The following is a 14,516-nucleotide window of genomic DNA, read 5'->3' on the forward strand; positions in this document are numbered from 1 at the left end:
CATATGGACATCATGACCTCCATAATCACCTATTCTGAAGACTGGATACCTATTCTAATCCAATCACACACTCATATTTGTCTCATTTGTATCACAACATGTGCGGCTATCTGGTGCATCCACCCGCACCTGTTAACCTCTTAAATCGTGCTGTCAAAATGTGATTGGGCATCGCACCTTTCCTCGCCACCATCTGAAGCCCCGTGATGCGATCACAGGGAGCTGATGGTTGCCATGGTAGCACACGGTCATGTGATGACTCATGTCACTATCATGACATAGTTTCTGTTAGAGCCGGCAAAGCAGCGGCTGTAACAGCAATGCAGCATTTCTGCTGATCAGAGCTATGCAGCCCCGATCAGCAGAAATTAATCTTCAATCAGACTGCTGATCCTTATAGTCCCCTAGAGGGACTAGTAAAATAAAATAAAAAACTAAAAAAAAATACAAAAGTTCAAATCACCCCCCATTTGCCACATTGAAAATTAAAAGGTTCAAAAATTAAAAATACACACACATTTGGTATCGCCGCGTTCAGAAACGCCTGATCTATCAAAATATAAAATCAATTAACCTGATCGGCAAACAGCGTAGCAGCAAAAAATTCCAAACACCAAAATTAAATACACCTGTAAGATCCACCCATAACAATATAGCAAAGGAGTCACTAAATACGCCAGAATTAGGTGAGGCTGGTCCTGACCCTGAGATTATGGATTTAATGAACTCCTCCATTTTAACTCTTCATGACACCCAAGAAATAATTAGATCTGATTCCTCAACTTCCCAGGGAGATCTAAAGGTGGCTTTACACACTGCAACATCGCAAACGACATCGCTGTAACGTCACCGGTTTTGTGACGTTATAGCGACCTCCCCAGCGACATTGCAGTGTGTGAAACACATCAGCGACCTGGCCCCTGCTGTGAAGTTGCTGATCGCTACAAATCGTTCAGGACCATTCTTTGGTCCTTTGTTTCCCGCTGGGCAGCAAAGTCTCAGTGTGTAAAGGGGACTTTACAGCGACTTTGTTAGCGACTTCCCTTTCAAAAAGCTGCTTTACAACGTCCCCAATGACTAGCTAGGTCGTTCTGCAGGTCCGGATCACTGTTGCGTCGTTGGCCAGGTCTGCCTGTTTGACAGCTCACCAGAGACTTTGTAGCGATCCCGGCCAGGTTGGGATCGCTGGTGGGATCGCTAGAAAGGCTCAGTATGTAAAGGGGCCTTAACATCCAGTAATAGGGTCACATCACCTTTATCTTCAAAAGGTCCCATTCAATTGCGGAGGGAAATAAATCACATTATCATGGAACCACCCCAAACTAACGTACAGTCATGGCCAAAAGTTTTGAGAATGCTACAAATATTAATTTTTACAAAGTTTACTGCTTAAGTTTTTCTAATGGCAATTTGCAAATACTCCAGAATGTCATAAAGAGTGATCAGCTTAACAGCAATTACTTGCAAAGTCAATATTGGCTAAGAAAATGAACTTTAACCCCCAAAACACATTTCAACATCATTGCATTCCTGCCTTAAAAGGAGCAGCTAACATTGTTTTAGTGATTGTTCCATTAACACAGGTGTGGGTGTTGATGAGGACAGGGCTGGCGATCAATCAGTCATGATTAAGTAAGAATGACACCACTGGACACTTTAAAAGGAGGCTGGTGCTTGGTATCATTGTTTCTTTTCAGTTAACCATGGTTATCTCTAAAGAAACACGTGCAGCCATCATTGCTCTGCACAAAAATGGCCTAACAGGGAAGAGTATCGCAGCTACAAAGATTGCACCTCAGTCAACAATCTATCACATCATCAAGAACTTCAAGGAGAGAGCTTCCATTGTTGCCAAAAAGGCTCCAGGGCGCCCAAGAAGGACCAGCAAATGCCAGGACCGTATCTTAAAACTGTTTCAGCTGCGGGATCGGACTACCAGCAGTGCCGAGCTAGCTCAGCAATGGCAGCAGGCTGGTGTGAGTGCTTCTGCACGCACTGTGAGACGGAGACTCTTTGAGCAAGGCCTGATTTCAAGGAGGGCAGCAAAGAAGCCACTTCTCTCCAGAAAAAACATCAGGGACCGACTGATATTCTGCACAAGGTACAGGGAGTGGACTGCTGAGGACTGTTGTAAAATCATTTTCTCAGATGAATCCCCTTTTTGATTGTTCTGGACATCTGGAAAACAGCTTATTAGGAAAAGAAGAGGTGAGCGCTACCACCAGTCTTGTCTCATGCCAACTGTTAAGCATCCTGAAACGATTCATGTGTGGTGTTGCTTCTCAGCCAAGGGAAATGGCTCACTCACAGTCTTGCCTAAAAACACAGCCATAAATAAAGAATGGTACCAGAATGTCCTCCAAGAGCAACTTCTCCCAACCGTCCAAGAGCAGTTTGGCGCCCAACAATGCCTTTTCCAGCATGATGGAGCACCTTGCCATAAAGCAAAGGTGATCACTAAATGGCTCATGGAACAAAACATTGAGATTTTGGGTCCATGGCCTGGAAACTCCCCAGATCTTAATCCCATTGAGAACTTGTGGGCAATCATCAAGAGACGGGTGGACAAACAAAAACCAACAAATTCTGGCAAAATGCAAGCATTGCTTACGCAAGAATGGACAGCTATCAGTCAGGATTTGGTCCAGAAGTTGATTGAGAGCATGCCAGGGAGAATTGCAGAGGTCCTAAAGAAGAAGGGTCAACACTGCAAATATTGACTTGCTGCATTAACTCATTCTAACTGTCAATATAACCTTTTGGTACTCATAATATGATTGCAATTATATTTCTGTATGTGATGTAAACATCAGACAAACACAATTAAAAACCAGAGGGCAACAGATCATGTGAAAATATAATTTTGGTGTCATTCTCAAAACTTTTGGCCATGACTGTAGGGGTAGAAACCACTAAACAGATCACAAATCCATCTATGACCTCCCAGGGAGCCATTGAGAAAAAAATCACAGAGTTTCTTCAAGTAGTACCTTCAAAAACTCGACTAAAAAGAAAAATAAGAGAAGAGGCTGCCGAGGGGGAGGGAGGGGTGGAAATAGGGATAAATCCAACCCCATTGAAAAAGTCAGCGATCTAACCAACTCAGAGCAACAGGACATTGGAATCTTTAACCTTTCCTGTTATCGGTTAAACCAAGGGGAAATTGCATTACTGAAGCGGGGTCTATCATTCTGTCCATCCAGTAATACTAATACATTCCGCCTTTTTTTGGATATAAATGAGTTTGTACGGAAACTCACCCTACAGAGACATTTTATGATCCTATCCAAACAAAAGAGCCTAAATAAGGCAAATACAGACGGTGAAACATTGGACACCTTTGTACATGTACAGGTAAAAGGGAATAAGAATTTTTATCCTCACCACCATAGAGGCAACAGTATAGATACATATCATCAGCTGCTGCTTAAAGACATTAGGGAATTCCGCTGCAACTACAAACAAGACAACTTATCAGGGGAAGAGAGGCTGGCCATAAAATCCCTTAAAAACAATCGTAATTTAGTAATAAAAAGTGTGAATAAAGGGGGGGGGGGTGTGGTGTTGATGGATAGGGATTGGTATGTTAATGAGGGGACAAAACAATTGAAGGATAACAAGTACTATGAAGCCTTAATCAATGACCCGTCCTCTGAGTATTATAATCTATACAAAATCATGATTAAAAAAGCATGTAAGGAGAAAATTCTAAATAAGAGAGAGAAACAATATCTTGATACCAAACATTACTCTCTACCCCATTACTATTTCCTCCCAAAAATCCATAAATCCCTAACCAATCCACCTGGTAGACCGATCATCTCGGGAATTAACTCTATCAAGGCCAACCTATCACATTATATTGATCCTTTTCTGCAAAAATATGTTGGCAGGTTAGATTCCCATCTCAGAGACTCCTCCCATCTTATCAGTCTCCTAAAAAAAACTTCCCGCAACCCCAAACTGCCTTTTCTTTACTTTGGATGTATCCGCACTTTACTCAAATATAGATCATGAACTAGGGTTAAAAAGTGTGGACTCTTACCTGGCTGCAGATGACATCCTTCCAAATCTACAGAGGGATTTTATCATGCAATCTATTGATTTAATTCTAAATCATAACATCTTTACATTTGAGGGCAAAATATACCGCCAGCTGAGGGGCTGTGCGATGGGGACGAGATTTGCCCCAAGTTATGCTAATCTGTACATGGGGTGCTTCGAGTCCCTACACATTGCACAGTCCCCTTTAGCTGTGGAGAATGTGGTCTTCTACCGCAGATTCATAGACGACCTGTTTTTTATTTGTTCAGGGTCTGAGGAGAGTGCGATAACCTTCATTAATTTCTTAAACTAAAACAAATGGGGATTAAGTTTTACAGCAACCTTATCCCGAGAATCTATTCAGTTTTTAGATCTTAATATAAAATTCAACGAGAGAGCCATCATTGAAACATCAACCTTTTTCAAAAAGGTTAATGTAAACAGCTACTTAGAGTTCTCCAGTAGTCATCTCCCCACCTGGATCAGAAACATTCCCATTGGCCAATATTGGCGCATTAGGAAGATTTGTACCAATGTAAAATCCTTCAGAGCCGAAGCAAAAATATTGCGGAGTAGATTTATGAGCAAAGGTTATCCTGGAAAAATACTGGCTGATGCCTTCCAGAAAAATCTAAAATTGGACCAGGACAAATGCTTGGCCAAAATTGAAGGAATGGCTTCGGAGGATGGGAAGACAAATATTGGATATGAAAGCCACCTAGTGACCACCTATAGTGATTCCTACAAAAAGGTAAAGGAATTGGTGGGTAGATACTGGCACATCCTGAGAAGTGATAAAATCCTCTCAGGGATCTTACCTAATAAACCTAAGGTTGTATTTCGAAGAAGCAGAAATTTTAAAAATATGATTGCTCCCAGTAAAATACCGAATAAGAAATCTGTTGTGCCCCAAAAGGGGTCAGATACCATGAAACCAATAGGTAATTATCGTTGTGGCCAATCTAGGTGTCTGTGTTGTGAAACTTTAAAACAGGGCATACAATCATTCAAGTCCAACATTACGGGGGAGGAATTTTTTATAAAACAATATCTTACTTGTACCACCTCCTACGTGATTTATTTGTTGGAATGCCCTTGTGGCCTACAATACGTAGGTCGCACAACACAAATGCTACACAATAGGTTAAACGGTCATAGATATAACATCCGTCATGGTACAGTTACCCATAGTTTATCGAAACATTTTTTATGCGAACACAATAAAGATAGGGACATGTTCAAAACAGTGATCATTGAACAAATTATGGCAGATGATATAGACAGATACTGGAAACTAGTGGAACGGGAATCCTTCTGGATATTTAAATTAGGTACCCTATATCCAGAAGGTCTAAATATTATGACAGAGCGAATTAAATAAAATGAAATAGAATAGTATTATCATATAATAGACTTGAGAATCAACAAATTGATAATTTATTTCTGAAACCACTAGATTCCCCCATGTATGTATAATGATTCCCCTGGTCATCAATCTATTGTAATTTATTTAATTCTTCCATATTTATTCCAATCAAATGGTTCCTCTTAATTTTCACCCAATTTACAGTTGATCGGCTCGTCATAGTCTATCACATGATCATAGCTCCACCGATTTTTATCATGTATCCCATTTTTTTATATTATATATATATATATATATATATATTGTGAGGTAGCACGGTCGGCTGCGCAGCAGAAGACACGGGATCCAGGCATTAAGGTTCACAGCACACGGTTTTAATGTCCAAACAAAAGTCCATAACACAATACATGTGCCTCTCCAGCAGAAAACTCAGGGAGTTCTGTTCACTCCCTCACACCCGGCACACCTGCCCTCGTTCCTGATTCTATTTAACCCTTCCTTCAGCCTGTAGGGAAACAGCATTAACCCTAGAGTGGATTTACTTTCTATCATGGAGTGAGCACAACCGGGGCGAGACATACCGGCCGTCATAGATAACCCCGGTCACAGTCTCACATACCCCCCCCCCTCAGTTCAAGCGTGCGGGGTTGAACTCCCGCCATCAAACACGGGCCGCGGGACAAGGCATCGGCGTTGCCCTGCAACCTACCGGCCCGGTGTTCAACCGTAAACCGGAAGTTTTGCAGAGAAAGGAACCACCGGGTAACCCGGGCATTCCGTTCCTTGGCGGACCTCATCCAGACCAGTGGAGAGTGATCCGTCACCAAGCGAAACTGCCGTCCCAGCAGGTAATAGCGTAGGGACTCCAAGGCCCACTTAATCGCCAGGCACTCCTTCTCCACTACGCTATAATTCCGCTCGGGAGGGGTGAGCTTCCTACTCAAGAAGGTGACGGGGTGTTCCTCCCCCTGAACCACCTGAGACAGCACTGCCCCCAGGCCGATCTCCGAGGCGTCAGTCTGTACTATGAACTCCTTCCGGAAATCAGGGTGTACAAGAACGGGCTGTCCGCACAGGACCTCCTTCAGGGCCCGGAAGGAGTCCTCGGCCTGCGGAGTCCAGCGCACCATGACGGACTTCTTGCCTTTGAGAAGGTCCGTCAAGGGGGCTGATAGTCCCGCAAAATCCTTTACAAACCTCCTGTAGTACCCCACGATACCCAGGAAGGCCCTAACCTGCTTCGTGGTCAGGGGACTAGGCCACTTCTGGATCGCCTCAACCTTGTTAATTTGGGGCTTAATCACTCCTTGGCTTATCACGTAGTCCAAGTAGCGGGCTTCCGTGAGTCCAAATGCACATTTCTTGGGATTGGCTGTCAATCCGGCTGTTCGAAGCGCGTCCACCACCGCTTGTACCTGTTCCAAGTGGGTCTGCCAATCGGAGCTGTAAATAATGATGTCATCCAGGTACGCTGATGCATACGCCTGGTGGGGTTCCAGCACTAAGTCCATCAACCTCTGGAACGTGGCCGGAGCGCCATGTAACCCAAAAGGCAAGACAACATAGTGGAAGAGACCCTCCGGCGTAACAAAAGCGGTTATCTCCTTGGCGGACTCCGTTAGTGGCACCTGCCAGTACCCTTTGGTCAGGTCGAGCGTGGTAAAATATCGCGCCTGTCCCAGCCTATCAATCAGCTCATCCACCCGGGGCATGGGGTAGAGATCGAACTTGGATATTTCGTTCAATCCCCTAAAGTCATTGCAGAACCTTAAGGAGCCATCGGGTTTTGGTATTAGGACAATCGGACTAGCCCATTCACTCCGGGATTTTTCGATGACCCCCAGGCGTAACATTGTCTTTACTTCCTCCGATATGGCTTGTCGTCGAGCCTCCGGTACCCGGTATGACTTCAGGCGTACCTTCAGGTGGGGCTCGGTGACAATATCATGTCGTATCACACTGGTCCTACCGGGCAGCTCGGAGAAGACATCGGGGTTCTGCTGAACCAACCGTCTGGCCTCTCGGCTCTGTTGCTTGGTGAGGGCTTCTCCAATCCTTACTTCCGGTTCGTCCTCTCCGGAGGTCGTTGGAGCCGGATGTGAACGACCCGAAGAGGAGGGAGGTGGGGAAAAAACAGCCATCAGGCTTTCCCGTTCCTGCCAAGGTTTTAATAGGTTGACATGGTATATTTGTTCAGGTTTCCGCCTATCGGGCTGCAATACTTTATAGGTAACCACCCCTACTCTTTCCTTTATCTCGTAGGGGCCTTGCCACTGAGCCAGGAATTTGCTCTCCGCCGTGGGGATCAATACCAACACCCGATCCCCGGGTTTAAAGGTCCGCACGGTGGCTTGTCTATTGTAGCGGCCGCTTTGCGCGGCCTGACCCTCCTGTAAATGCTCCTTCACAATTGGCATGACCGCGCTTATGCGGTTCTGCATACCCAAAATGTGTTCAATCACACTTTTATGGGGGGTGGGCTCTTGTTCCCATGTTTCCTTTGCCAGGTCCAACAATCCCCGGGGATGTCGCCCGTATAACAATTCAAAAGGCGAAAACCCCGTGGATGCCTGTGGCACCTCTCGTATGGCAAACATCAAATAGGGAAGCATCATATCCCAGTCTTTCCCGTCTTTTGAAATCACCCTTCTTAGCATGGTTTTCAGGGTTTTATTGAAACGCTCGACTAAACCGTCCGTTTGAGGATGATACACAGACGTACGCAACTGCTTGATCTGGAGTAGCCGGCATAGCTCTTTGGTCACTTTAGACATGAATGGGGTCCCCTGATCCGTAAGGATCTCCTTGGGCAATCCCACCCGGCAGAACACAGCAAACAACTCCCGAGCTATAAGCTTTGCTGCAGTATGTCTGAGAGGTATCGCCTCGGGATACCGGGTGGCATAGTCAACGATCACTAGGATGTGTTGGTGCCCTCGAGCGGACTTTACGAGGGGCCCCACCAGATCCATCCCTATCCGTTCAAAAGGGACTTCTATAATGGGTAACGGTACCAACGGACTGCGAAAATGGGTCAGGGGTGCAGTAAGCTGACACTCCGGGCAGGTTTCGCAGAACCGTTTTACCTCCCCAAAGACCCCGGGCCAATAGAACCTTTGCAATATTCTCTCCTGCGTTTTCTTGACCCCTAGGTGGCCACTCATCAGGTGTTTATGAGCCAAGTCGAGGACCCGCCGGCGATGCTACTGGGGCACCACCAACTGTTCTACCCCTACGCCCCGTATTTCATCTACCCGGTAGAGTAAATCCTGCTTAAGAGCGAAATGGGGGTACCTTACCTGGGCACCGGGCAGCTGTGCCACCCCGTCAACTACTGTCACCCGACTCCGGGCATGTATTAACGTAGGGTCCTGGAGTTGGGCTGTCCCAAACGTATCCAGGGACGCCTCCAACTCCGGGATGGGCTCGACCGTCTCAGCCTCTCCTGCCAATACCTCTAGGGGCGACCTATCGGGTTCACACTCTGTCCCTATCATGGTGACCCCTACGGCAGGTGTCCCGGATTCAGGATTGTAGGGCTCAGGTCCCGGACCGACCAATATCTGAGGGGACTTAGGGGGTCCCCTCCATAAAGTCCAAAAATAGGGCAGATCCCTTCCTAGGATCACGTCATAAGGAAGAGTGTTAAGAAGTCCCACCTCATGTTGCACCTGACCGCAAGGTGCTGTGATGGTGACAATCCCCGTGGGATAGTCGCGGCGGTCCCCATGTATGCAAACCACCCCCACGGTGTGTCCTGTGGCCTTTACTTTAGCTCTCAAGGTGGATCGCACAAGGGTCACTAAGCTTCCGGAATCCAACAATCCTGTAACCGGACATCCATTCACCTGTATTTGGCACAAGTGGGGCTCCGTCTCTGGGGAGACCAGGTCAGCGGTACACACCACCTGAGCATACATTGAACCCCGCCGGGTAACCCCACAATCCATGGGCTCCGTGGTGAGTGGACACTGGGCTTTCATATGTCCCACCCGCTGGCACCGCCAACATCTAATGGGGACGGAAACCCCCTTGACGGGTTGTCGTTTAGGGTACAGAACCTTCCGGACCTCAGGAATGGCGGCCGCGGCCTCAGACGGGACGGTAGGGGACTCCTGTACCGTTGTCAGCTGTGGGTCCTTGGCCCTAGGTTTGGAGGGGCCGGACCGACGGGCGGTACGCAAAGTCTCAGTGTCCCGTATCAAGTCCTGCGTAGCCACATGCCGCTCTACCAGGGACACTAATTGGTCCAGGGTACTCGGGTCACCCTGTCCGACCCACCGTTGAACGGTGACGGGTAAAGTGCGCACAAAACGATCCACTACTACCCTTTCCACCATTTGCGCCGGGCTCAGAGTGTCAGGCTGCAGCCACTTTTTTACAAGATGCAACAAGTCATAGGCCTGGGAGCGTACGGGTTTGGCTTCCTCATAGAACCACTGATTTACCCGCTGAGCCCGTACATAGGTATTCACCCCCAACCGAGCCAGTATTTCGGCTTTCAGGGTCACATAGTCAATGGCGTCCTCGGCACAGAGGTCCAGGTACGCTTTTTGGGGTTCCCCCGTCAGATAGGGCGACAATACCTCAGCCCACTGCGGGGTCGGCAGCTTTTCCCGCTCGGCCACCCGCTCAAACACCGCCAGGAACGCTTCCACATCATCACCCGGGGTCATCTTTTGCAACGCTTGTCTCACCGCTTTCCGGACGCTGCCGTCGTCACCCGGTCCCGGGGTTGTTGCTGCCGGTCCGGCACGGATCGACTTGGCCAGGAGAACCATCTGTTCTTGGTGCCTTTTTTCCTGCAATTGCAAGGCTTGCTGCTGACGTGCATTGGCCTGCTCCATCTGTTCTTGGTGCCTTTTGTCCTGCACTTGCAAGGATTGCTGCTGACGTGCATTGGCCTGATCCATCTGTTCTTGGAGTTTTTTTTCCTGCACTTGCAAGGATTGGAGCAGGTGTGCATTGGTCTGTTGCTGCTGTGCATTAGCCTGAGCCAAATGATTTAGTATGTCCTCCATGGCGTCGCCGGGTTTGGGCTGTAGTATAGCCGCTCGAATCCAGGACATGCGCAGCTGGGTCACCAGGGATGGATGCTACACCTCACCGGCTGTCATGCCCGCCGATTCTCCACCATATGTGAGGTAGCACGGTCGGCTGCGCAGCAGAAGACACGGGATCCAGGCATTAAGGTTCACAGCACACGGTTTTAATGTCCAAACAAAAGTCCATAACACAATACATGTGCCTCTCCAGCAGAAAACTCAGGGAGTTCTGTTCACTCCCTCACACCCGGCACACCTGCCCTCGTTCCTGATTCTATTTAACCCTTCCTTCAGCCTGTAGGGAAACAGCATTAACCCTAGAGTGGATTTACTTTCTATCATGGAGTGAGCACAACCGGGGCGAGACATACCGGCCGTCATAGATAACCCCGGTCACAGTCTCACATACCCCCCCCCTCAGTTCAAGCGTGCGGGGTTGAACTCCCGCCATCAAACACGGGCCGCGGGACAAGGCATCGGCGTTGCCCTGCAACCTACCGGCCCGGTGTTCAACCGTAAACCGGAAGTTTTGCAGAGAAAGGAACCACCGGGTAACCCGGGCATTCCGTTCCTTCCTAGTTATGTAATTTTACTCTCCCACGGGAAACTAATTCTTCCACTGATCAGTTTACCAGTAATTTATTCCCATTAGGCATACAAACTCCTATGGGAAGGGAGTGGGGATTTATATTAATCATTTTTTATGCCAATCATTTTTTACACTAATCATATTTTTAATCCATTTTTTTATTTATTCATCATTTTGATTGTTAGGACTTTTTATAATGACAATATAGTAATATGTACATATAATTATGTTGGTAACACACAATTCTTTTATAGCTGCAGTAAATTGATTTATCATTATGTTTAATACATATTTTAGTATGAACTATAGTTTTTATGAACCTATGTATGCAATTGTCTTTCACCATGAATGTACAGTTAGATCCAGAAATATTTGAACAGTGACACAAGTTTTGTTATTTTAGCTGTTTACAAAAACATGTTCAGAAATACAATTATATATATAATATGGGCTGAAAGTGCACACTCCCAGCTGCAATATGAGAGTTTTCACATCCAAATCTGAGAAAGGGTTTAGGAATCATAGCTCTGTAATGCATAGCCTCCTCTTTTTCAAGGGACCAAAAGTAATTGGACAAGGGACTCTAAGGGCTGCAATTAACTCTGAAGGCATCTCCCTCGTTAACCTGTAATCAATGAAGTAGTTAAAAGGTCTGGGGTTGATTACAGGTGTGTGGTTTTGCATTTGGAAGCTGTTGCTGTGACCAGACAACATGCGGTCTAAGGAACTCTCAATTGAGGTGAAGCAGAACATCCTGAGGCTGAAAAAAAAGAAAAAATCCATCAGAGAGATAGCAGACATGCTTGGAGTAGCAAAATCAACAGTCGGGTACATTCTGAGAAAAAAGGAATTGACTGGTGGGCTTGGGAACTCAAAAAGGCCTGGGCGTCCACGGATGACAACAGTGGTGGATGATCGCCGCATACTTTTTTTGGTGAAGAAGAACCCGTTCACAACATCAACTGAAGTCCAGAACACTCTCAGTGAAGTAGGTGTATCTGTCTCTAAGTCAACAGTAAAGAGAAGACTCCATGAAAGTAAATACAAAGGGTTCACATCTAGATGCAAACCATTCATCAATTCCAAAAATAGACAGCCCAGAGTTAAATTTGCTGAAAAACACCTCATGAAGCCAGCTCAGTTCTGGAAAAGTATTCTATGGACAGATGAGACAAAGATCAACCTGTACCAGAATGATGGGAAGAAAAAAGTTTGGAGAAGAAAGGGAACGGCACATGATCCAAGGCACACCACATCCTCTGTAAAACATGGTGGAGGCAACGTGATGGCATGGGCAGGCATGGCTTTCAATGGCACTGGGTCACTTGTGTTTATTGATGACATAACAGCAGACAAGAGTAGCCGGATGAATTCTGAAGTGTACCGGGATATACTTTCAGCCCAGATTCAGCCAAATGCCGCAAAGTTGATCGGACGGCGCTTCATAGTACAGATGGACAATGACCCCAAGCATACAGCCAAAGCTACCCAGGAGTTCATGAGTGCAAAAAAGTGGAACATTCTGCAATGGCCAAGTCAATCACCAGATCTTAACCCAATTGAGCATGCATTTCACTTGCTCAAATCCAGACTTAAGACGGAAAGACCCACAAACAAGCAAGACCTGAAGGCTGCGGCTGTAAAGGCCTGGCAAAGCATTAAGAAGCAGGAAACCCAGCGTTTGGTGATGTCCATGGGTTCCAGACTTAAGACAGTGATTGCCTCCAAAGGATTCACAACAAAATATTGAAAATAAAAATATTTTGTTTGGGTTTGGTTTATTTGTCCAATTACTTTTGACCTCCTAAAATGTGGAGTGTTTGTAAAGAAATGTGTACAATTCCTACAATTTCTATCAGATATTTTTGTTCAAACCTTCAAATTAAACGTTACAATCTGCACTTGAATTCTGTTGTAGAGGTTTCATTTCAAATCCAATGTGGTGGCATGCAGAGCCCAATTTCTGGACCTAACTGTATGTATACTAGTACCCTGTATGGGGGAATGTTCTTAATTGATCAAATGATTTCACCCTGTCGGGGATTTAATCTAATTGTGGGAAAAGGTTTGAAATTTTTTTTTTTTTCTTTCCCAATTCATGTATATAAGATCCAATATCCTGCCTTTTTATTGCTACCTGAGGAAGTGGGAGGATGTACCCCCGTAACACGTAGTGGCATATTAATCCTTAATAAATCTTCATCACTACCTTCTTCTGAGCAGCGCGGCCGATACCGTGGTATTTTCCCCTTTTTTTTTTTTTTTTTATTTGTTCTCCAACAAACACCAAAATTACATTTTTTGGTCACTGCCATATTGCATTCAAATGTAATAACAGGCGAGAAATACATCACATCTACCCAAAAATGGTACAATTAAAAATGTCATCTCAAGATGCAAAAAATAATCCATCACTTACCCCAGATCCTGAAAAATGAGAACGCTACGGAAAATGGCGACAAAAGCGCTAGTCTCTTTTAGGCCAAACGTTTAAATTTTTTTAACCCCTTAGATAAAAGTAAGCCTATACATGTTTGGTGTCTACAAACTCGTACCGACCTGAGGCATCACACCGACCCATCAGTTTTACCATATAGTGAATGTGGTAAAAAAAGGATATCAAAAACAATTGTGCTAGTGCACTTTTTTTTTGCAATTTCACCGCACTTGGACTTTATTCCCATATTCTAGTACACTATTTGGTAAAACTCATGGTTTCATTCAAGAGTACAACTTGTCCCACAATGAACAAACCCTCATAAGACAATATTGATGGAAAAATAAAAAAAGTTATGGTTCTTGGAACAAGGGAAGGAAAAACACAAGAAATGAAAAAAAATCTCCGGGGTGTGAAGGGGTTAATAATTTGCGCACATACAGCACTCTCAGTTTGCCTCCTCCATATTGCCACATTCATAGTCTCCTATCAATAATTGTCAGGTCCTGAAGTTCTGTATTTTTGTCCTTCAGGTCCTCTCTGTAGGATCATAGCAGATGGCAGACCGGCTTCAGGGGCAGCAGGACGACAGGAGGCTCATCATGTCCCCAGAAGACCACAACACTTCATCTATCAAGCTGCAAAGTGTCGCCACGTGACAGAACCACAGCAAGTGGCGTCCATAGTGTTACATAGGACTGCAGGTGACATCTACTACATTATCTGTCCTCAGGGAGTTATTACTGCATACCTCCCAACCGTCCCGGATACAGCGGGACAGTCCCTCTTCTGAGCCTTTGATCCCGGGTCCCGCCCGTGAGGCTGTTTATCCCGGGCTCCACCCACCCACTGTAGCCCCGCCTCGCTGTTTCTCCCTTCTATTCATTACAGAGCCGACCGCGCACCTACTCCTGTGACTGCTGCTGAGGTATGAATCACCCCCTGCAGCAGAGCGATCCCCCCTCCCCCAGAGCCGACCCCCCCAGTCCTGGAGCCTGCGTTTCTCTGCAGCTGTTCTCTGACTCCCCCTGTGCG

This window comes from Anomaloglossus baeobatrachus, chromosome 1, assembly GCF_048569485.1.
Source record: "Anomaloglossus baeobatrachus isolate aAnoBae1 chromosome 1, aAnoBae1.hap1, whole genome shotgun sequence".
Taxonomy (NCBI): Eukaryota; Metazoa; Chordata; class Amphibia; order Anura; family Aromobatidae; genus Anomaloglossus; species Anomaloglossus baeobatrachus.